General features: G+C 43.0%; 1 protein-coding gene across 3 annotated transcripts in view; it reads right to left on the bottom strand.

Annotated features, from left to right (window-relative positions):
* The window catches only part of LOC124610325, a 484,674-nt gene that overhangs the window by 153,979 nt on the left and 308,222 nt on the right, over window positions 1-22,473 (bottom strand). Inside the window, exon 1 of one of the 3 annotated variants that reach the window (XM_047140151.1) lies at window positions 11,014-11,125. The exons of the other annotated variants lie outside the window; for them this stretch is intronic. The gene's annotated coding sequence lies outside the window, so the exon portion shown is untranslated. Of the gene's footprint in view, window positions 1-11,013; window positions 11,126-22,473 lie in introns of those variants that run through there. 3 annotated transcript variants of the gene reach the window in all.

Below are 22,473 nucleotides of genomic sequence, written 5' to 3'. Positions count from 1 at the left end.
GGTAATTTCAACAGACGGAGCGGCATCCGTAGAAGTAAGGTTATCACAACCTCACTCGTGAGTATCTCGCTACGTCTGTCATCACCAGCAGTCATAATGGCGGGGAAAGCCCGAAGATGGTCTGAGGTAAGGGCCGAAACAGATTGCTAGCAGATACAAAATCTGAAAACGCAATGGAGATCGTTTTTATTTGATTTTAGCATTTTATACCGATCACTGTGCTCCAATTACAGAATGCTTTCTGAAATATACCGTTTAGTCTCGAAAAAAGTAAGACCAGGAGACAAAATTCAATAAACGACATTTTTCTGAAAACTTACCCCGTAATTTTTCTGAGACAGAGCATTAGCAGGGGTTAACTCAAGATGTGAAGACCGTAGAACGGATTACGACAGAAGCATCTGTGACTTATTTCAACAAGTCAGTTATTGCCTGAAAACTACGTTTAAGCTAAACATCAATCAAAGACATACTATCTTCACTGATAATGGATCTGAAAGTGCTGTAATAGACTTACCTCTTCCTTGTGGTGAGTTTTAAGCCTCTCATTTGACTGTTACTAAACGGATTGTAATGACAGCTACATAATATGCGCACGCATTTTGTTTGCCCCTTTGAGGACTCCTCCCGCCCCCCCCCCCCCCCCCCCCCCGTCCCTCGCCCACCCATCCTTGTTTTGCTTTCAGCATCTTCGAAATCGGTGGTGGTAACCACAGATGCTAGTCATCGTGTCTAAGCCGTGAGTTTCCTCGTTATATAGTGACGTGCAAGACTGATACGACATACGGCGTACGAAACTCAACACTGCTTTGTGGAGCGTTTGCTGAACAGACCGTATCGAGAGCACATCTGCTGCTCATGGATTCCGTTGAGCTTTGAGCGAACAAGCCGTTTCACCACAAGAATTCTCTTCCACGGTGAAAGCATAGATAATTCGACTGCAACGCGATATACAGAAATCTATCGGCGGGAACGTAATTGTCTTCCTGATCACTCATTTTCTAGGACATAATACAAATTCTCGCGTAGTTTTTTGGATGCTCATTTTTAAAAAATTGTTACTTCTTAGTGTGAAGAAAAACACGCACACAATTTTCTTAGTGAGATAACGAAACAGATACTGCGTTTTATTGTTTGTCGGGTTACGGAAGAAATTACGTTTGAACTATGCGACGCCAAGCACATTGAGGCGAAGAGGGTAAAACATGCGGTACTGTAATCATTAGATTTGAATTTGAAATGTAAATAACTACTGGTAGTTTCATTTTGTGGACAAATTCCTTTTATGCGCTTTGTCACACACGGTGTCTATTAACCAATCTTGACTTGAGGTTTAAGGAGGTTCATCACAAAATTAAATTTTTCAAAGAATTTGCCAAAATTTTGAATTAGGTCCTCTGAGGTGACTTGATCTGAATACAGTTACATCTTAAATTAACTCTGGTGCTATACACGCAGTTACTGAAACAGGGTTTTTCCGTTACCATATGTGTGTTTTTATTAAGTAACATAGTGGTCTAAAATTTATGCATGTCCTTCAGCTTTAGTTTGCTGCATTTAAAGAAAAACGGATTTGTTTCAGTGACTTAAGATTTTCTATGCTTAACACTTTGATTACAGCCTTTTTTTCTTTTAACTGATGCACCGTATGTTTCCTCATGTTGTTGCTTATGTCATACAACATTTGTCTAAGTCGCTGATGTGATGCTGGTGTTATGGGTTTCAGTGACATTTCGTCTGTTTCCTTTGCTACCTGGGGAATTGCCAACTTACTGGCAGAATTTATTAAAAAAAATTAGAAGTATCATGGTTGTACAGATGATAAATACAGAGTCAGTAGATACCGTGGTATATGACACCGACTTCAATTTTATTTTCCTCATTTTAATGTATAGACACTAATAGTATCCAGCTGGATCGGATTTGGATTCATATGAGGCACATTCCTTCTTGGGCACATAACTTTTTTTTACCGCGCTCTCGGCTAGAGTGGTATGATTTTTTCCTCATTGAGACATCCAGCAAACCTCGCAACACAATTTGTGGGTATTCAGATCATTTTTCATACAGCAGTATCAATTATTCTTCAGGATGGGACGTACAGAGTGGCCGTTCGATGTGTACGGAAAAACAAACTACGTACATTTAACGCTGAAACGAATTGTGAAGGGGTAGTAGCTTTGGGAACACAGTATTTCTCTGGGCTTGTACGCGAACTTCAGAAGTGCTATTTCCAGCGCCCCACTTAGATGCCTATTCTAGCCACTCGGGGATTAAGAGGTCGTTCCTATACACAAAAACTTCGACGTTAATTATTGACTGAACCAGCAGCCCAATAAGAAATGGAAGAGAAATTTTTATCTACACGTGCTTTCTGCAGCTGAAAGTTCGAAAACACTCAAGAGTCACTCTGTATATTAACAATGGGGAAAAAAGTATGGACAGAATGACAGTCTATAGTTATTTGTATAACTAGCGGTACTTTCCCGAGGTTTCCAGACGTGATCGATGTTCTGTAGGTGGTGGACCAGTAGAATGTTTGTTCCATACGAGATGATCTGTTTTCGCACGCGGTAAGTCTAAATGGCATCGAATGTTTCTGTAAAGGAAACCCAGAAAAGCAAAGTAAGGTACACTGAGGATCTCTCCGGAAGACAAAGCTCCTTGCACTAAAATACTGTTTTCACACAAATGATGATTTCTGCGCTACCCAAGGCTGGAAGCCGTGCTTGTGTGGAGGGTTAATGTTCATATTCCAGAAGATACATTGGATCCCCTCTTATCACGTGTGCTTCCGTGCTGACTGTTCCAAATGTTTCATGCACAGTCTCCTCAGGGAATAAGCTTCACGGAACAGTGTGTCATAGAGTTAACATATCTTCACAGGACATTCTACTTGAGTGAGATGCTGAATGGAGGTATACTTTAACTGCAGTACTTAAAAAAAAAAAAATTGGTTCCCCATTCCGAAGAGCACCTACGTTCACAACATGGAGAGAGACGAACAAATCTCTTGCAATAACGTGTGACTTCAGCAATAGTGCCACTTGTCCAAGGAAATACTAATGATTCTGACAGAACTTTTCACTGCCAAAATATTGAATGTCTCTGTGAATTTACGTGAAATCCGCAGTGCAGTGATTCTAATAGTTTGTTATTTACGAATCATTTGCTACGTTGTTATTGAAGAAACAAGCTATTCATCTCGTGAAGGCGAAATTTGGTTTTTAATTTCCATAGGATTACAGGCGAACCGACGTTTATACTTCGAAATTGCTGCGTCTACCTTCGACTGACATCCATTACTACGAAGTTGGTGGCGTGCTGTATCGCAACAGCTTGCTTATCCAAGCACACTTTACAGTTCAGTAACTACGAAAGGTTTGCTACAGAAGTTTTGCTGGCAAAACTGTCGTTTACAGGAAGAGACGAAATACGATGAATATTTATTGACATACAATTAGTACTGAAAGTAAATATCTCCCAGCTATTTAACCCATGGCGTTGCATGCAACGTTGAAAGCTACGGAACGTTGAGTAACACAATTACACACATTACCACTGAATAGTAGGACGCTGTCATTTAACTTTCTGTCCTTAAACAGGTGATCGAAATCATAAACATTTCCAAGACTGTTGTCAGAGCTCAATGGGAAATAATACTCTAAGATTTTACTACGCGCCATTTCCTCGGTGCGTTCTTCACTTTATTGCAAGACTCGAAGAAACTGAAGCGAAAGCATCTAGCCGTATCGTAGAGTCTTTCATAGTATACTGTCGGTCTCAGTGCAACGACAGTGATAGCCAACAAAACAAGACCATATGCGCCAAACAGACTCGAAGTCTACACTAGATGGAAAATTTATGTAGATGTTTAGGCCGGTATCTTTACAGAAACGTATTGTGAACGATTTCCCATACATAACATTTTAAGCTTGTTCTCATGTATGTCTGCATGTATTTCAATTTTGGGTGTATAGTCTCACGTTTTATAATTTTTTTTAATAAATTTTACAACATCAGTATCTATTTGATCTAAGTGACACCACAACAGTGCGTTGCTAACCACAATAATTCAATCGCTGTTTGCTGGAGTCTTCCATGCCTTCAACACAGAAAACAAGTGTCAAAGCTACATTTTTTATTTTTGGCAGAAAAATCTGTTCAGCAGTATTGAACATACTAATTGGCCGATGCCATGTAGAACAATCTGCCGCAACAAGGCAAGTCATCCAGACAGCAACACATGGCAGAACGTTGTGGCTTACAGCAACAGAAACAAAGTTGTTGCCAAGGCAAACTCTCAAACGTCTGACGATCCAGTGTTGCGCTGATGAAGTATTTTAATGCTGACGTACAAAAATATACTAATAGCTGAAACTTCCTGGCAGATTAAAACTGTGTGCCGGACCAAGACTCGAACTCGAGACCTTTGTCTTTCGCGGGCAAATGTTCTACCGGTTGAGCTACCCAAGCGTGACTCACAACCCGTTTTCACAGCTTCAATTCCGCCAGTATCTCGTCTCCTACCTTCCAAACTTCACAGAAGTTCTAATGACAGTCTTGCAGAACTAGCGCTCCTGGAAGAATCTTATCAGTGCACACTCCACTGCAGAGTGAAAATTTCATTCCGAAAAATATAGCTGTTTCTATTTCTTCATATGGCATTAAATACCGGTATTTTTGTGCCACCAACTTCCGTTTAAACGATCCGACACCAGTGTAGACATTAACAATTTACGCAACAAATATCGAACTTGATGAAGAAATAAAAAAACATTTTTTTCCTTCCTGGAATTATTACATAAATGTTAACATGAAGTTGCAGACGATCCTGAAACTCTGTTCCACTGTTGTGGCGAAATGAAACGCGAGTCATGGGGAAAGCCTGTGAATTAACTGGTACCCTTTAAAACGTGTTGCCGCAGAAAGATGCCAAAAATTATGCATCCGCATAAAGCACTAAATAGAGGGGCAGTAGAATGAGCAGCTTAGGAAAAATTTATCAAACGCTTTGCAAATGTACAAAAAGGTTAAAGCATCTGCAATAGTTAAAATGGCACTGGGAGGAGAAATATATGAAAAAGTTTGAGGGCAAATAAACGCAGTACGGAAAGTAGGTTATGGCGCACATTGTGTGTATTAGTTCTCCAGAGATCAGAAAATTAGTGCATTAGAGGTTGAAATGGATCATCAGTTAAAAGGCATGTAGAGGGTTATGGGATAATCAATATTTATGTCAGGAAGTAAATGTGAAATATTCGATGCAGGTGCTTATGCTCTTACAGGTATTGTTTTTCACGCGTTGCATCAGAAGTGTCCGGACACCTGGCTGAAAATGACAAGTTCGTGGCGCCCTACATCGGTAATGCTGGAATTCAATATGGTGCTGGCCCACACTTCGCCTTCATGACAGCTTCCACTCTCGCAGGCAAATGTTCAGTCAGGTGCTGGAAGGTTTCTTGAGGAATGGCAGTCCACTCTTCACAGAGTGCTGCACTGAGGAGAGGTATCGATGTCGGTCATTGAGACCTGGCACGAAGTCTGCGTTCCTGAACATCCCAAAGGTGTTCTATAGGATTCAGGTCAGGACTCTGTGCAGGCAGTCCGTTACAAGGATGTTATTGTCGTGTAACCACTCCGCCACAGGCCGTGCTTTATGAACAGGTTCTCGATCGTGTTGAGAGCTGCGACCGCCATCCCAGATTTGCTCTTCAACAGTGGGAAGCAAGAAGGTGTTTAAAACATCAATTTAGGCCTGTGCTGTGATAGTGCCACGCAAAACAAGCGGTGTATGCCCCCTCCTTGAGAAACACGATCACACCATAACACCACCGCCTCCGAATTTTACTGTTGGCACTAGATACGCTGGCAGATGACGTTGAACGGGCATTCGCCATAGCCACACTCTACCAGTGGATTGCATTGCGTACCGTGCTTCTTCACTCCACACAACGTTTTTCCACTGTTCAATCGTCCAATGTTAACCCTCCTTATACCAAACGAGGCGTCGTTTGGCATTTACCGGCGTGATGTGTGGCTTATGAGAAACCGCTCGACCATGAAATCCAAGTTTTCTCACCTCCCGCCTAACTGTCTTAATACTTGCAGTCCCTTCACGTTTCCCCTTCACTACCACATCGAAAAAATTGGACCTAGGAATGTTTAGGAGTGTGGCAATTTCGCGTACAGACGTATGACGCAAGTGACACCCAATCACCTGACCACGCTGAAGTCCGTGAGCTCTGCGGAGCGCCCCATTCTGCTCTCTCACGATGTCTAATGACTACTGAGGCCGCTGATATGGAGTACCTGGCAGTAGGTAGCAGCACAATGCATCTAATATGAAAAACTTATGTTTTTGGGGATAGCCGGATACTTTTGATCACATAGTGTATATTGCTGTAACTAAACACTATTATAAGAACGAGAGCATTAAAGCTTTAAAGAAAGAAGTACTAAAATTGTAAAGGAAACTGAAAACTAATGAAAATCATTTTAGTTCTTTTGGAAATTGCAAAGAATAGGGTTTTTATTAATAGAGGAACCTGTGGAATAGCATCGTGATTTATTATGAAGAGTACTAATTCCTGTTGTAAGGAACTCTGTACAATTTTAATGCAGGTGTAATGAGAGTTTAGCAATTCATGTAAGTTAACGAAAAGTCGTCCGTCATTTAGAATGTAAATGGGAAGTGTCACTTTGATATTTCTCGAGGTAAATATTTGAGTACTAAAATGCCAACTTAATTCCAGGAAATAAAGTTGTCGGCAAAAACCAATAGCAGGTAGAGCTAGTTAAACATCTTACTAACAGAATTTTAACTTTATTCCCCGCTTGATGCAAGAGACAAAATATGACGAAATAGTATTACACTTGTGAATACTTTTTGTTTCGCAGTTTAATCACTCCTCTCCAGGTCAAAATTTACGAAGAGTGAAGTATATTGGACAAACAAAATAAAGGCTGTCTTGCCGAAAAAATATATTAAAATAGCAAAGAGTAAACGCCGTTTCCTAGTAAAATATACACTGTTCAAGTTTTCAGCCGTACTCAGTTTGCGTATGGGGGCGCACCTAAATCAAGGAGGACAGATTTGGTAACTGAGCGTTCAGTGCCCCGAAACTCAAATCATTTAATTAAACTGATCAACGCTACCGGTGCGCTTTCGAACCTGCTAATCAGGTCTCTTTTTAGCTTCCCTGAATATCTCACAAGTCAACGAATACTTTTTCTCCGTGAATTAGGGTTTAACATGACAAAGATGAACACCTGTTCTATGACCTTTAGCTATACAAATAGCTAATCATCATTTGAGACTTATTTTGAATGGAGAACGAGGATGAATAAGTAGTAGGTGTAAAAGGATGGAAATGATCAAGAAAGCAAGCCTCGTTAGCATAGCTAAGGTTCCTAGAAGGTAATCATCATCATCTCGGTGGTTCGACAGGACGACCTTTCTATTCTCTGCCCGTCAGTGTAATACTAACTATGCTCAATTAGTGCCTCTATGTTACATCTTATGGGCGACTTCCGATTTGCGTCGTATTCTTACACGCGGATTTACAATGACCACACGCGAACTTGGTAAGCAAACCGTTCTTCCTTTGTGCAAGGAAGTACAAAAACCATAGAATTCGTTGAATAGTAGGTATATCGTGTTACGTACTACTTACGGACAATGTCTTACTGATTTCTGCCTTCTACACCGGAAGTCTTTGACTGACACAAACGAACCTCGTTACATTTTAGTCGTCATTGCACGCTATCGTTGCTCACAGTTGACTACGGCATCATCTTTCTATATGCCGTAGTGAATGTGAAGGTTCAGGGTTCAGCACTAGTCACGGCGCAGAGGAAGCTACGAAAACTTAACAATACTGTTGTACATAGAACTCTTGCAGGAAAGGTTTTTATTTTTAAAGAAAGTAAATAACACCAACGAGCATTCCGCAACAAATTCGTGCTCTCTATCGCAGAATGTTGTCAGACAAGGAATAAAATTGCCAGTTAATCGGTAATTTTTAGCCTTTGTTAATTTATTTACAAATCTTTCGCAGAAAAGCGTCTAGTAAAAACAAGCACTTATTTTTCTGGAATTTCCATGAATATGATATACCTCACTGATGAAGTTCTAGTTCTGCACTGAAACATTTACCATCTCTGAGTCTAGAAACAGAAAAATATTTCAGGAAATGACGCTTTACTTTCGCTTTCTCTATTAATAATTATGTCATTTACCGTCCATAGTTTGATTGGTGATATTTGTAAAAGGATGTAGGTTGCAGCAGCTATACAGAAACGAAGAGGCCTACACAGGCTTGGAGATTTATCAAGTCAGTATTCGGACTTAATAACAACACTACGAAAACGTTGTATGCTGGAAAACTTGTGAAGGACAGGTGATGCATCACTAAGAGTCACTAAAACTAATCTAGACTGAATTTTTGAACTGAATATTTCTTTTGACTTAATGTGAAGATCATTTGTATTTCCGTTAGAGTGTGTGTGCTCTGTCAACGGAAATGCCTGCACCAGAGAGCTGCTCTCACCACGCTGTGATCAGACTCCGAAAGCGACCTGGCGTCATGCAGCGCGGCAGCAGCGAGATCTCTTAGTCATGCTGGCAGAATGAGGCAACCGAACCCGATCCTAAAGTTCACGGACGATCCGTTACTCTGCAGTTCCTATCCGCATACCCATTACAGAATTCTGCGATCAACAAAAAGTTTCGTGTAGGAAATTCATCTGTTGTAACGTTATTGGAAGGTGAATACTGTTCGGAAGGAAACTATAACTTAATTATTGCCAGGTATCGCAGTTGTAATAACTGGATTTGTTTGAAACTCTGCACTGCAATACGAACCGTGAGCGCCCTTGCGTTCTACATAATTGCGTTATTTGGTGCAGATATAGTATAGTTTTCAAAGGAGAAGTCTCGACGCTGTTACCTACAATGTTTCTGAATTAACAAACGTATGCGATATCTTTGCAGCCAGTGAGCTTTAGTAGTAGCCGCTGAAGATTCCGTAATCTCTTGCGTCTCCTACAAACGAGAAATTACATCCACTGTCTACCCGTACCTACAGATTTACAACGAAGTGTAAATAAGAGAGGCGAAGCATATCAGATTTTGTAACAGCTTACTGCTTAAACCATACGAGAAGAAGAAAATTGCGTTCACTGGAGTGTTTTCCCTCAGTTATTGTCCACCTAATGTCTAATGCCCTATTCAGAGGTGAGGTCTAGATCTGTGTGTCTTTGTACAGGAAGTTCAACTTTGCTACAAACAACACAGTGCTCTTGACTGTGCTATGTGGATTACTGTACCGTTTTTATGAGGTTTCCCACTTGGGAATCGCAGACAGCACATTGCAAGATTTTATAAGAGATTGTCCCTTCGAAAGAGAAACAGAGTAAACATTTTTGCAAAAAATCACCATTCGTCTTCATGATAGGAGACTCCTCATCCTTGTAGCATAATGGAAAGGCTCCGTTAAAATTCCGAGAATGGGCGTTCCAAATCTAATCAGGAACACATTTGTTGACAGAGTAAAAATAATAACTTGCATAACTATTGCATTAATCATATTATTTTCTCAAAATTACATAGCACGTAGTGGCACACTGGATAGATTAAGAGAAATTCGTTAGTTATATGTACGGTAGAAAATGCTACCGTGACCGAAGAAAATCATACAGGAGAAACTATTTACAGCAATAAACGTTTCGAGGACTTAATAGTTCCCAAAGCGGTTGCAATGCAATGCAAAAGCGCACCTCCAGAGAAGAGAAAGTTTCGGTATGACGATAGATAATCCCGTTAGCCATTTATTAAGTTTCAGAAAAAGAAAAACGAAAAAAAGTATAAAAATTAGGCCAATGAGAGCACCAGTAATTATGCTTACTGTGAACGCCAATGTTAACTTAATACCTATAGTCTCAAAATGACAAAAAATTGTCGAACAGCTCGTAATGTATTGAAACATGAAGAATACGGTAACCGTTGAAAACACGACTGAGACAATACTGTCGTGTTACTCCAATATATCGTGGACGAAGTCAATCGATCACGTATAAGAAGAAAGGTAGGCTTCAGTTTATTTGTACGACTGGGGGTAAACCGAAGTTATTTGTGAAAGACTTGCGCAGTATATACTAAAATACTGCTAGAGTCAGGGCAGAACGGCAAAGAATGGCCACAGGGTTGTTTGCCCCAGGGAGAGAGTAACAGCACCGCCGAAAAATCTGAACTGGTAGAAACTTTAAGATAGATATCTAATAACTTGCGAAATTCGTAAAATTATACCAAAAGCAGTTTAGTTACATAGAAATACATTGTTCCCGTTCGCCATCCATTAATCGTCCGCCCCCGGTAGCTGTCGCCGGCACGGTAGCTCAGCGTGTTCGGTCAGAGGGTTAGCTGCCCTCTGTAATAATAATAAAAACTGAGGTAATCGGTCAACGGGTGTCATACGACGTCCGCCCCGTGCAGATACAACGAACGAAAGCGAACAAAGTGAGTTAAAAAAAAGAGTGGTCAGCGCGACAGACTGTCAATCCTAAGGGCCCGGGTTAGATTCCCGGCTGGGTCGGAGATTTTCTCCGCTCAGGGACTGGGTGTTGTTTTGTCCTAATCAATCATTTCATCCCATCGACGCGCAAGTCGCCGAAGTGGCGTCAAATCGAAAGACTTGCACCAGGCGAACGGTCTACCCGACGGGACGCCCTAGTCACACGACATCATCATCCATCAATCGGAAGATATCGGATTTTGTGTATGTGTTATGATAAACCGGACGCACCATTTGCAAGGAGCGGACAGTCAACACGATCACCTAAAGCAGAACGGGACTAGGTGACATTTGGGACCTCGGAGAGGCCTTGCGCGCCTGAGGAATGCGTCGAGAGTCTGTCCAATCCGGCGCGGCGTGGCGCGCTCCTAGTTCCGGGGTGGCGAGAGCGGCAGAAAGCGAATCGCGGCGCTGACCCAGATGGCGGGCGGCTACGCACCTGCGCGTGCCCATGCTGGCGCTGCTGCTACTGGTCCCCGGCGACGGAGTGCGGTGCGGTGCGGCCGCGGCGCCACTGGACCGGAGACTGGCCGTGCGCGCGTGCCGCGGTGTGCAGCGCGGCTGCGGCCTCCGCCCGTGTCGCAACCGGTCGTGCGCCAGCCACGCCGAGCCGCAAGGCTGTTCGGCTCCCTCCGCGCCGCTTTGTGTCAGCGCGGCTCACCGATACCTGCCCGCCCACGCGATCTCGGCGCTCACCTATGCACAGCGCCAGTGTGCGGCCCTAACGCTCGGGGCTACATTCTGGTCTGCGAGCTGTCAATCGCATCTCGTCTCTCATTGTTCTAAGCGCTTTCGGTATAGAATTTTAATAAACATAATACGCAAGACCTGGAGGATTTAAAGGTTAGAGTTCAATGTGCCAATAGAGGGGAAACAGCTGGCCAAGAACGCAGGCGTGGATCCCAGATGGGGGTAGGGCGTGAATGGCGAGGGGCTATATGTACCCCTCTCCCCCAGCCTTACAATATTTTACTGAAAGCGTTTATATTTTTATGCTTAACAATTTCCAGACTCGTCAGTCAAATTTCGGAGGGTAATATAGCGTGGAAATCCAACAATATCGAAAATGGCAAGGATTCTGGTCAACATAGCATACTTTCCATCCGCTCGCCTCACGTCGATGGCTTGCAGCTTGCTCAAAATACACGAAAAAAAAGGGGGGGAGGACGGACCACGAAGGAATTATCCGATTGGGTCGGAAATTCGTATAGATTGATGTACATGTACAAACAAATGATTACAATTCCAGGTAAATTTAATATCAACAACGCGTTGGTCCGCCTCTGGCCCTTATGCAAGCAGTTGATCGGCGTGGCGTTGACCGATTTGTTGGGTGCCCTCCTGAGGGATATTGCGACTACTTATATCCAATTAGAGGGTTAGTTCGTCAAAATCTTTAACTGCTTCGAGACCACTGCCCATAATGCTGCAAACGTTCTCAAATGGGGAGAGATCCATGATCTTGCTGGCCAAGGTGAAGACAAGCAGTAGCAAGTCACGCCGTGTGCGGGCGGGAATTATCTTGCTGAAATGTAAGCCCAGCTTGCCTTGCCACGAAGGGCAAAAAACGGGGCGTAAAATATTTTCGACGTACCGCTGTGCTGTAGGGGTGCTGCAGACAACAACCAAAAGTGTCTGGCTATGAAAAGAATTGGCATCCCGGGGCACCCCTCCCGGTTGTCGGGCCTTATGTTGGACGACAGTTAGGTCAATATCCCACCGCTGTTCTGCTCGTCTCCAGAAGCTTCTTTACGGCAGTCCCACTTCGAAGCGAGCCCCGATGACCAGCGAATTAGGCAAGATATCCTTCAGGAGGGGTTCTGGTCGCTTCAGTCCGGAACCGCGCGACTGCTACGGTCGCAGGTTCGAATCATGCCTTGGGCATGGATGTGTGTGATGTCCTTAGCTTAGTTAGGTTTAAGTATTTCTATGTTCTAGGGGACTGATGACCTCCGATGTTAAGTTCCATAGTGCTCAGAGCCATTTGAACCATCAAGAGGGCATCCAGCATCAATTAATCAATGCCATGCCGAATAACTGTTTGCGTAATGGCCAGAGATGCACCAACGAGTTATTGACTTGCTCAGTTTGCGAAGCTCTCTCTCTTTAATAAATCATTCGATTTTTGTTGAATTGTAATCATTTGCCTGCCTGTATATGAACATCACATTACAGATTTCCGTCCCATTCGGATAATCCCTTTGAGGTGCGTCTTCTTTTTTTGTCTTAGGATGTATTGCAACTAGGAAACGGATGCTATTCGCAGTTTGACCACAGCTACTACCATTACTAAATCCCGAAAAAGTCCGTGAGACCTCAAGTACAACAGTCAACCTCCGAGGCTTTGTACCTTATATCACGAATCTTTCCAGTAATCAGAGGAAGTCGCTAATGTAAACTGCAGAAAATTTGCATCAGGATGTCTCTATGAGAATACGAATTACTCCCGCGTATTTAAGACTAAGGCCGTGGTCATAAGCGTAACGGAAGGTGACTACGCTGCGCCAGATACATGTAAAGACACTCTAAACTCGTCAACACTCTTCTATTGGACTTCTGAGAATAGAGGAATGATATCCCAGATCTACGACGGTAGCTAAACTAAAATCTATTACTTGCATTCCCCCTACAAGTGAACGATCTCCATATTAGTCCCTTCGTAATGTTTCAATAAAATTTAACGTCATTTAACATGTCCTTTAGCACCTTATACTTACATAGAATTAACATGTCACGAGAAAGAAACACAATTACCGACTCTATCAATCACAAGTGCATTCGTTACTGAATTCTTATGTAGTCTGTGTCTACTTTATATCCATGTACTGGTTTATTACATATCTGTGCTTCCTGTATCTTCCACACACTAATTACTATGTATTTTTATTGTACCGCTATCCTCCTTTCCCATTCCTATGATCTTAAAATGGCAGAGTGAGAGAATGCTACGAATATTTAGTTTTCGTGTCTGAAGGCGGGTGAACATCTTGTCTGCTGTTATGGCAGTTTAGCCAACCTTGGTGTAAGCTTAGACAGTGGCAAAGGGGTTTCGTTCCCTTCTGGTCGTAACGCTATTGTGACTAAGCTGGCAAGACGCGGTGAAGGTCTTCTCTGACAACTACCGCTATCTGTGTGTAGTCCCTAATTTGGTCGGGGTACTGGTCCCTCGGTTCTGAGAATTTGGTGAGTGAGGTTGCTCTTAGGCGCTAGTTTGTAGTAGTTGAATATTTTAGCTGAATATGTGTAGGGTTCACTCTAGTTGTAGCCTTAACCGATTTCTCTCACAGACCCAGGCAGTAATAACCATGCTGGATAGTCTGACCGCTATAAGGTGCGACAGCTTTAATAATAGTTCAGTTTCATAAGTGCGCGTGCATCTGTTCATTTGATTCATCGTGTTCAGTAAAGGTCTCGACAGCCTTCAGCTCGCGGCATCAGCTTTCGTTTGCAACGGTGTAACAATGATTTACTTGTGACTGTAATTCCTTACACAAATTAACCAACTTTTCGGAATTTTGTATTTTTCTTGGTGTAGCTTTTTGTGTCACGGGCCACGTTGTTGTGTCCTGTTCAGTGTTAATTGCATCCGTATTCCTGTAAGTAACTCAATCCCTGTTGTTGGGCCCGAACTTCATTTCGCATCGTAGCTTTCATTTAATTCTATGGATGAATTTTCCTGGGTGGCGTTAGGCCGGTGGAACCATCCAAGCCAGGCACGACCAGTCTGTGTGTTTCTTGCAAATGTGTTACTTTTCCTTTTAATTTGAGTGCGCAAAATACACTCCTGGAAATTGAAATAAGAACACCGTGAATTCATTGTCCCAGGAAGGGGAAACTTTATTGACACATTCCTGGGGTCAGATACATCACATGATCACACTGACAGAACCACAGGCTCATAGACACAGGCAACAGAGCATGCACAATGTCGGCACTAGTACGGTGTATATCCACCTTTCGCAGCAATGCAGGCTGCTATTCTCCCATGGAGACGATCGTAGAGATGCTGGATGTAGTCCTGTGGAACGGCTTGCCATGCCATTTCCACCTGGCGCCTCAGTTGGACCAGCGTTCGTGCTGGACGTGCAGACCGCGTGAGACGACGCTTCATCCAGTCCCAAACATGCTCAATGGGGGACAGATCCGGAGATCTTGCTGGCCAGGGTAGTTGACTTACACCTTCTAGAGCACGTTGGGTGGCACGGGATACATGCGGACGTGCATTGTCTTGTTGGAACAGCAAGTTCCCTTGCCGGTCTAGGAATGGTAGAACGATGGGTTCGATGACGGTTTGGATATACCGTGCACTATTCAGTGTCCCCTCGACGATCACCAGTGGTGTACGGCCAGTGTAGGAGATCGCTCCCCACACCATGATGCCGGGTGTTGGCCCTGTGTGCCTCGGTCGTATGCAGTCCTGATTGCGGCGCTCACCTGCACGGCGCCAAACACGCATACGACCATCATTGGCACCAAGGCAGAAGCGACTCTCATCGCTGAAGACGACCCGTCTCCATTCATCCCTCCATTCACGCCTGTCGCGACACCACTGGAGGCGGGCTGCACGATGTTGGGGCGTGAGCGGAAGACGGCCTAACGGTGTGCGGGACCGTAGCCCAGCTTCATGGAGACGGTTGCGAATGGTCCTCGCCGATACCCCAGGAGCATCAGTGTCCCTAATTTGCTGGGAAGTGGCGGTGCGGTCCCCTACGGCACTGCGTAGGATCCTACGGTCTTGGCGTGCATCCGTGCGTCGCTGCGGTCCGGTCCCAGGTCGACGGGCACGTGCACCTTCCGCCGACCACTGGCGACAACATCGATGTACTGTGGAGACCTCACGCCCCACGTGTTGAGCAATTCGGCGGTACGTCCACCCGGCCTCCCGCATGCCCACTATACGCCCTCGCTCAAAGTCCGTCAACTGCACATACGGTTCACGTCCACGCTGTCGCGGCATGCTACCAGTGTTAAAGACTGCGATGGAGCTCCGTATGCCACGGCAAACTGGCTGACACTGACGGCGGCGGTGCACAAATGCTGCGCAGCTAGCGCCATTGGACGGCCAACACCGCGGTTCCTGGTGTGTCCGCTGTGCCGTGCGTGTGATCATTGCTTGTACAGCCCTCTCGCAGTGTCCGGAGCAAGTATGGTGGGTCTGACACACCGGTGTCAATGTGTTCTTTTTTCCATTTCCAGGAGTGTAAATGTTCAGTCCAATGTAAATAATATTTCGCTGTTAATGTTTTATCTTACATATTCTAGCATATGTTTGGAAAGGCATATTATACCGTACTTGTTCCTTGTTCAATTCATGCAGACCTATTTATTTAATTAAGTCTCAATTTTATGAAGTACATTGCCTGTGAGCAGATTGATTGTTTGACTGAGAACAGAATGCAGACTCCTGTTTGATGAAAGAGACTTATCCTCCGCATGATAAATTAAAATCATTTATAATTTTCTTAATTTTAATAGATACCGTTCATAATTTTTAGAAGGGACGGATGACATCGCTGTTTGGTCTCTTCCCCCAAATCAACCCAACCAAATACGACACCCCAAATAAAGTTAACATTTTGTTGGCATATTAACAAGCAGATTGAGAAATGGAGCTTCATCAAAGTAATACTGCAACGGAAAGGACACTAGTGGCTTCAGTTTCTTATGCTTCTCTGATTTTCGTCAGCTATTTTCGTAACTGGAACTACATACTTATAATTCAACCGTGATACAAGACGTTATAATGTTAACTCTGAAGCATGAAGACGTCAAAATCCACTTAATATATCCTAGGATAATTTACATCGTATCAGCCCTATTGAGTTCTGCTACGGCTTGCCACGCTAGACAAATGGGTGACGCTTTTCGCGACGTGACGTATGCGTTATGTCACTTACCGCAGCTGTTCGGAGTCTGCGTCAGAATGCTGACGTAAGAGGAGCGCTGCTGTTCACTGTCTCCCACCAAAGAGCACTCGTGCGCAGATGCGTGAACAAAATCCTACCATCGCTTTCTGTCATATTATTCACAGCCACGCGCCTTCTCAACTTACTAATTCGTTTTAAGATAATTATCATTTATTGTTCCTTTTCAGTTGCACTTTTTTAACTAGATTACATATCACAGTACTTTGATATATGGTTCTGAGTAGATAAGACAGGTTGCTGAACACTAAATGAGAATTATCTTAAATATGAATACTGTTGCTGAATCTCTCAAGACTATTATATCGGCTACAGTTATCATGCACTGATTTAAACATGCTGCTCTGAGTTAGTTAGTGCAATATTTAAGGTTTTTTTGCGTGGAAGTGATTTGAGTGAGGGCGCTTCAAACTCTGATAACCTCTAGAGAGGACCAAATTAGGTACCCCATGGTATGCTACAATGTCCGAGCACTGTAGCTGCTCCTAGAAGTCACTCTAGAACCACATCTACAGAGGAACTACGTTTATCATCGAGGAATCGTGCTGCTGCACATCTATGCTATTTAAGTTGCTATATAGTAAAAAGATATCTGACATTCATACAATAGGAAACTTTTTTGGTAAGGGGATGCATTCTCATTGACGACAACCGAAGTGGAAACGCTCATTACATCAAAGCATTGAGCCAACTTTGCAACAAGCTAAACGATTACAGCTAATGTTGCTAGTTTGTGTTAAAACAACACTCATGTTTGACAAATGCGCAAGAGTTAAAGCGTTTAACACCGCAGCTGAGACAATGCGCTTAGTAAAACATCCAGTTCTTAAGCCGTTCAGCATTGGATATGAAAATTATTTTCAAAATTCTTGTGTTATGCTGTTGTGATGTTTACTAATTAATTTCGTTATCCGCAAATGGTAGGGTGACTAGCGTTGATAATTTTGTTTTTACTCACTGAAGTGGGTAGATGGAGGATCACTTCTGTGATGCCTCCGTAATTTACTTGGCGGTTCCATACAGCTGAAAACTCGAGATGAACAGGGGTTGGACAAAAATATGGGAACACGAAGAAACACAACACATTACCACGTATCATACGATGTTGGAGAACCACTGGCATTCAAAGCAGCTTCCAGTCGTCTCGGAATGGATAAATACAGGTCCTGTAAGGTTTTCAAAAGAATCTTATACTATTCTTCCTGCTAAATAGTGGTAAGTTCAAGCATGATGATGATGGATTGCGATCACGCACCGTTCTTTCCGAAGTACAGCACAAAGGCTCAATAACACGGAAACCTCGTGACTGTGATGCCCATGGGTGATGCGACAATTCGTCCTCGAGATACGAAACCAGTTCCGGACGATGCGAGCTGTTTAAGCACAAGCCCTGATGTCTTGCAACACATCACAGGCATTGGGGAAAAAGTATTTTATCATGGGGTGGATCTGATTAGTCGAAATGGTCACATAAATGCTTGGCAGTAATGAAACCTCGCAGAGTAACAATGAACCCATGGAATATCACGATATGGCTGTCCAAATCATTACCGACCCTATGCCACGTTTCACTCTTGCGACATAAACACGGCCAGAGAGTGGAAACAGGGTGAAACAAGATTCATCAAATGACTTTCTTCCATTGCTCTATAGGCCAGGTTTTATGGCTTCCGCACCACCAAGTTTTCGTGTTACGCGAATCTGCATCAGTGATAAGTGGTTTTGGAATTCCAGTTCGCCCTGCAATTCCCTGCTTCTGGAGCTACCTTAGTGTTGGTTTGGTGCTGATAGGGGTCGTGAGTGCGACATTCAGTTCTGCACTGACATCTGCAGCTGTTGTCCTCTTAGTTTTCGTCACAATTCTCTACAAAAGCTGTCTGACACGATCGCTCAACGATCGCTCACATCTGCGTTGTGACTTAGCGGATGGTGTTTTTCTGCGTTTCCTGCTTGCTGTATCAATGTACAATGTGATGCCTCTTGAAATACCAAACACTTCGGCTTCCTGACAAGGTACTGGCGGAGGACAGGTAGTGAGTCGGGCTTGGGTAGCTCAGTTGACAGAGCACTTGCCCGCGAAAGACAAAGGTCCCGAGTAAAAGTGTCGGTCAGGTACACAGTTTTAATCTGGCAGGAAGTATCACATTGGTTTCCTGGTTGCGGTAGACCATCTATATGAGCACCAAGAAACTGCTTACATTCGAAATCACTTAGCTCCCACCTAATGTCCTCAACAACTACACAGATCACTGTTCTGACGACTGTCACTTTTAACGTACTGAGGGCATTGCACAAGTGCTTTAGTGTCAAACACAAAAACGAGAGTTACTTGCTTGACTAGCGTTGCATGTACAAGTAGGCGTTTCTTGCGATGTTTCAGTATTTTTGTCCAACTATTGCACGTGTAAGTGTGGCTGCAGTGTGTTTCTGTAATCACTCATATCTGACAGCTTAATCAAAGTAAAGGCTACTGCTGTTCAGGAGTTACGTAATGCCAGTTCTTTTTCATGTACCAGATAACTGAATTGCAATACTATCACTGAAAATGTTAAAAAATAACAACATTACAGTTCGAATAAAATGAAATTTTAAAGTATATTTGGCCTGAGGCGGCGGAAACGCAGAACAATGTTCATTTGTCCATTTTTTCTTGAAACATACCGTGCAGTGTATGTTAAGTTGAAATCTTTTCACCGTCTGCAACATGTGTCAGTAATTTACTAAGCAGAAGTGACGAAAGATCCCTGTACAGCTACTTCCTTCCAAAATTTCTCATCGTTCAAGGAATAATACGATACGAAACTTAATTTTTAAGTCTCTGAGAAGAGAGACGCTGTGGAACACATACTAGTCCTTGAGCGTAAAATAATTATTTGTTAGATTTAGATTTTTAGATTAATGGAGATTTTTATTTAATAATATAAGGAGGCTACTGAACATTTGCTTACCCGTGTACCTCTTGATTCGGAAGAAACCAGCATTACAAATAATTTTATAAATACCGACGCATTTCTTTCTACAGACAGCAACTTACTGACCAAAATGTGTGTTTTGGGCGATTACAGAGAGAAAATGGCCGCGAAGTTGGTATAAAGCGGCTGGTCTGCAGAACCTGTCTTTTGGGATATCATCAAAAAAAAATGTCAAGTTGTGTTGAAAGGACAACGATCAGTCCCATTAGATAGAAGAGATCTCTTTGTCGAAAAAACGTGTGACTGGTTGCTGTTCCCCAGAGCAACACAATTTTGGTTCTTTAGTACTCATGGACAAAATATAGAAATTTTGTTTCTGTAACTTCAGTTGCAAAGAAGACAATAATATGTAAATTTATTAAAGATGGTCCAGTGTGATCAGGAGTCCAACGAACGCAACTTCGTGAAAAATTAGTGTGTTAAGTAAGCGACTTCTCTGCGCACTTTGAAGTTCTCTAAGCCCGTCATTAGATGCTGTATGCCGAACCGGAACTATAAAGTGAACTTTCCTTTTCGCAGGAAATCGGCGACAACATTGCACGAGTAAAGAATGTTCCAGGTTTGAGTCTTGGACCAATTCTCCATTTTAATCTGTAAGGAAGTTTCAAACAGCGTACACTCCGCTGCAGAATGAAAGGGTTATACTGTGAACGTCAGCTATCACAGGGCCCACTACAGGGGGTGCGGCACTAGACTTATCGCAGAAGCCTTGCTCAGCTAGATTTTGATTTGTCTGCATGTTTGTACCCGGGAAATCCAACATCTGGTGTGGCTGGAGCATATCCCAGCTGAGCAAGCGGGTTTCAGTCCACAGAGAAGTTGCTGCGACCAAGTACTCGCCCTAACAACTTTCACAGAGGAGGCTGGTTTCCAAGAAAACATGAACACATCTGTCTCGTTCGTAGACCTAACCGCGGCATATGACACAGTCTAGAGAGAGGGGATGATACACTATTACTAAAAACAATCCGATGCCGAAAAACTAACTCTCAACAACAACATGATAAACAATAGAGTTTCCGTGTTTATTTGGGAGAAAATATGAGCACGGAGAGGAATTAAGTAATGATCTACCATAGGGCTCCGTAATAGTCCCCTGTCATTCAACCAGTGTGTCTCCGATCTCACAAATGCCAGATCAACAAAATTCTGCTAAGCGGACGAAATCGCTATTGTTTGTAGAACCAAGAATCTTGACTAGATCTGTGAGAATTGTCTCCGCTCGTCCGTTATGAGCGCCTTTTTTAGAAAGTAACAACGTCAATCCAGTACAAGTGAAACTGAAGTATGTACAGTCCAGCTGACAAACAAACAAGCAAACGTGGAGCTCAGAGAGAAACGTAACTGAAACACTCTTTGCCATGACGAGTATTCCAAGCACCTTGTGTCACCCTTGACCGCACCCTTTCATAAATAAAACATCTTGAAAATACTGTTGCCAAGATAAAAACTCTTAACAATATTATTCAAAAATTGTGAGGAATGGCATGGGGAACTTCAGCAGATACCTTGCGCACACTATCCATTGCGCTGATCTCAGCAGCCGGGTATTGTGCCCCAGTGTGGTTAAACAGCTACCACACCAACTTGATCGACGTCCAGTTGAACCACATTATGCGGTTAATAACTGGGGTAATCCGACCAACACCGATTTACTGGCTTCCTCTGCTGAGTAAAAAGTATTCACCCGCAATCCGCAGAAGCGAGACCGTGCTTAGGAAATACCGCAAACTACAGGATAACCTTGAATTATCAATATAGGAAGACATACCAAGATTACGACGAAATAGGCTCATCCAAGAAAGACACCACTACGGCAAGCACAACAGCTAGATGCCAGTAATGACGGGGTGAGTAACCTGTGGGACCAGTGCTGTCAACTTATTGAAAATCCTGAAGAGCGTGAGTGGTTCTGAAAGTGTAACTTTCATACTGCTGGCGCAGAACTCAACAGGAAACTGTAGGTCAAACTGAACACAACTCGCACTGGGCATGGACGATGCGCGGACTCTCCACAAATGGGTTGCTACAGAGTCTCCGGTTTGTGACTGTGGGGGCTCCGAATCAGACATCAAGCAATCAAGCGTTCCTACCAGGGAAGTGGGAGCGACCTCATGAAAGCTGATGATACGCCTCTTCTATGGATTAGGAAATTAGATATTGACATTTAGTTAGTTTTATATGTAGTTTTGTGTTTTCATATTCCTGTTCTATGTAGCATTGCTAATGTTATATACCGGTCATTTTAAACAGCATGGGAGTCATACGAATAAACAAATAAAAAATCCTCCGCTAGAGGTGTGGGATGCTAAGAAAACAACAATCCGTACCCGCCAGTTTATGATGAGCAGGGGTCTACATCTCTGCACAGTTACTGCAACCTACATTTGAACCTACTTACTGCAGTCGAGCCTTGGTCATCCACTACAATTTTTGCCTCCAAACTTCCATCCACCTCCAAACGAACGATTTGTTCATGCATCTATCACCACACCGATTATTTCTTCATGCCTCGCGATGTGTCCTATGAACCGATACATTCTTTTAGTCAAGTTCTGTCAAGTATTTCTTTTGTCCCCAGTTCGACTCAATACCTCTTCATTAGGTATTCCATCCATCCATCTTCTGCATTCTTATATAGCGCCACGTTTTAAAAACTTTATTCTCTGAACTGATTTTCGTCAGCGTTTTACTTTCGTAGGATACTTTCTTCCAGACAAATACCATTAGAAAATATTTCCTAACATTTAAATTTATATTAAGTGTTAACATATTTCTCTACTTCCGCCATCGTCAGTTATTTAGATGCCAACCAAATAGCAAAAGTCATCTACTACTTTTAGTATGCAGTTTCCTAATCTAATTCTACCAGCATGACTGGTTTAAATAGACTACAATCCATTCCGTTCAAGTGATCTTCCAAGTACTTTGCCATCTTACGGAATTACAATATCGTCAGTAAACCATAAAGTTTTTATTTCTTCTTCCTGTACTTTAATTCTT

This window comes from Schistocerca americana, chromosome 1 (assembly GCF_021461395.2).
Source record: "Schistocerca americana isolate TAMUIC-IGC-003095 chromosome 1, iqSchAmer2.1, whole genome shotgun sequence".
In the NCBI taxonomy this organism is placed as follows: domain Eukaryota; kingdom Metazoa; phylum Arthropoda; class Insecta; order Orthoptera; family Acrididae; genus Schistocerca; species Schistocerca americana.
Note: the sequence above shows the minus strand (reverse complement) of the source record. Positions and strands in the feature narration are given on the sequence as shown.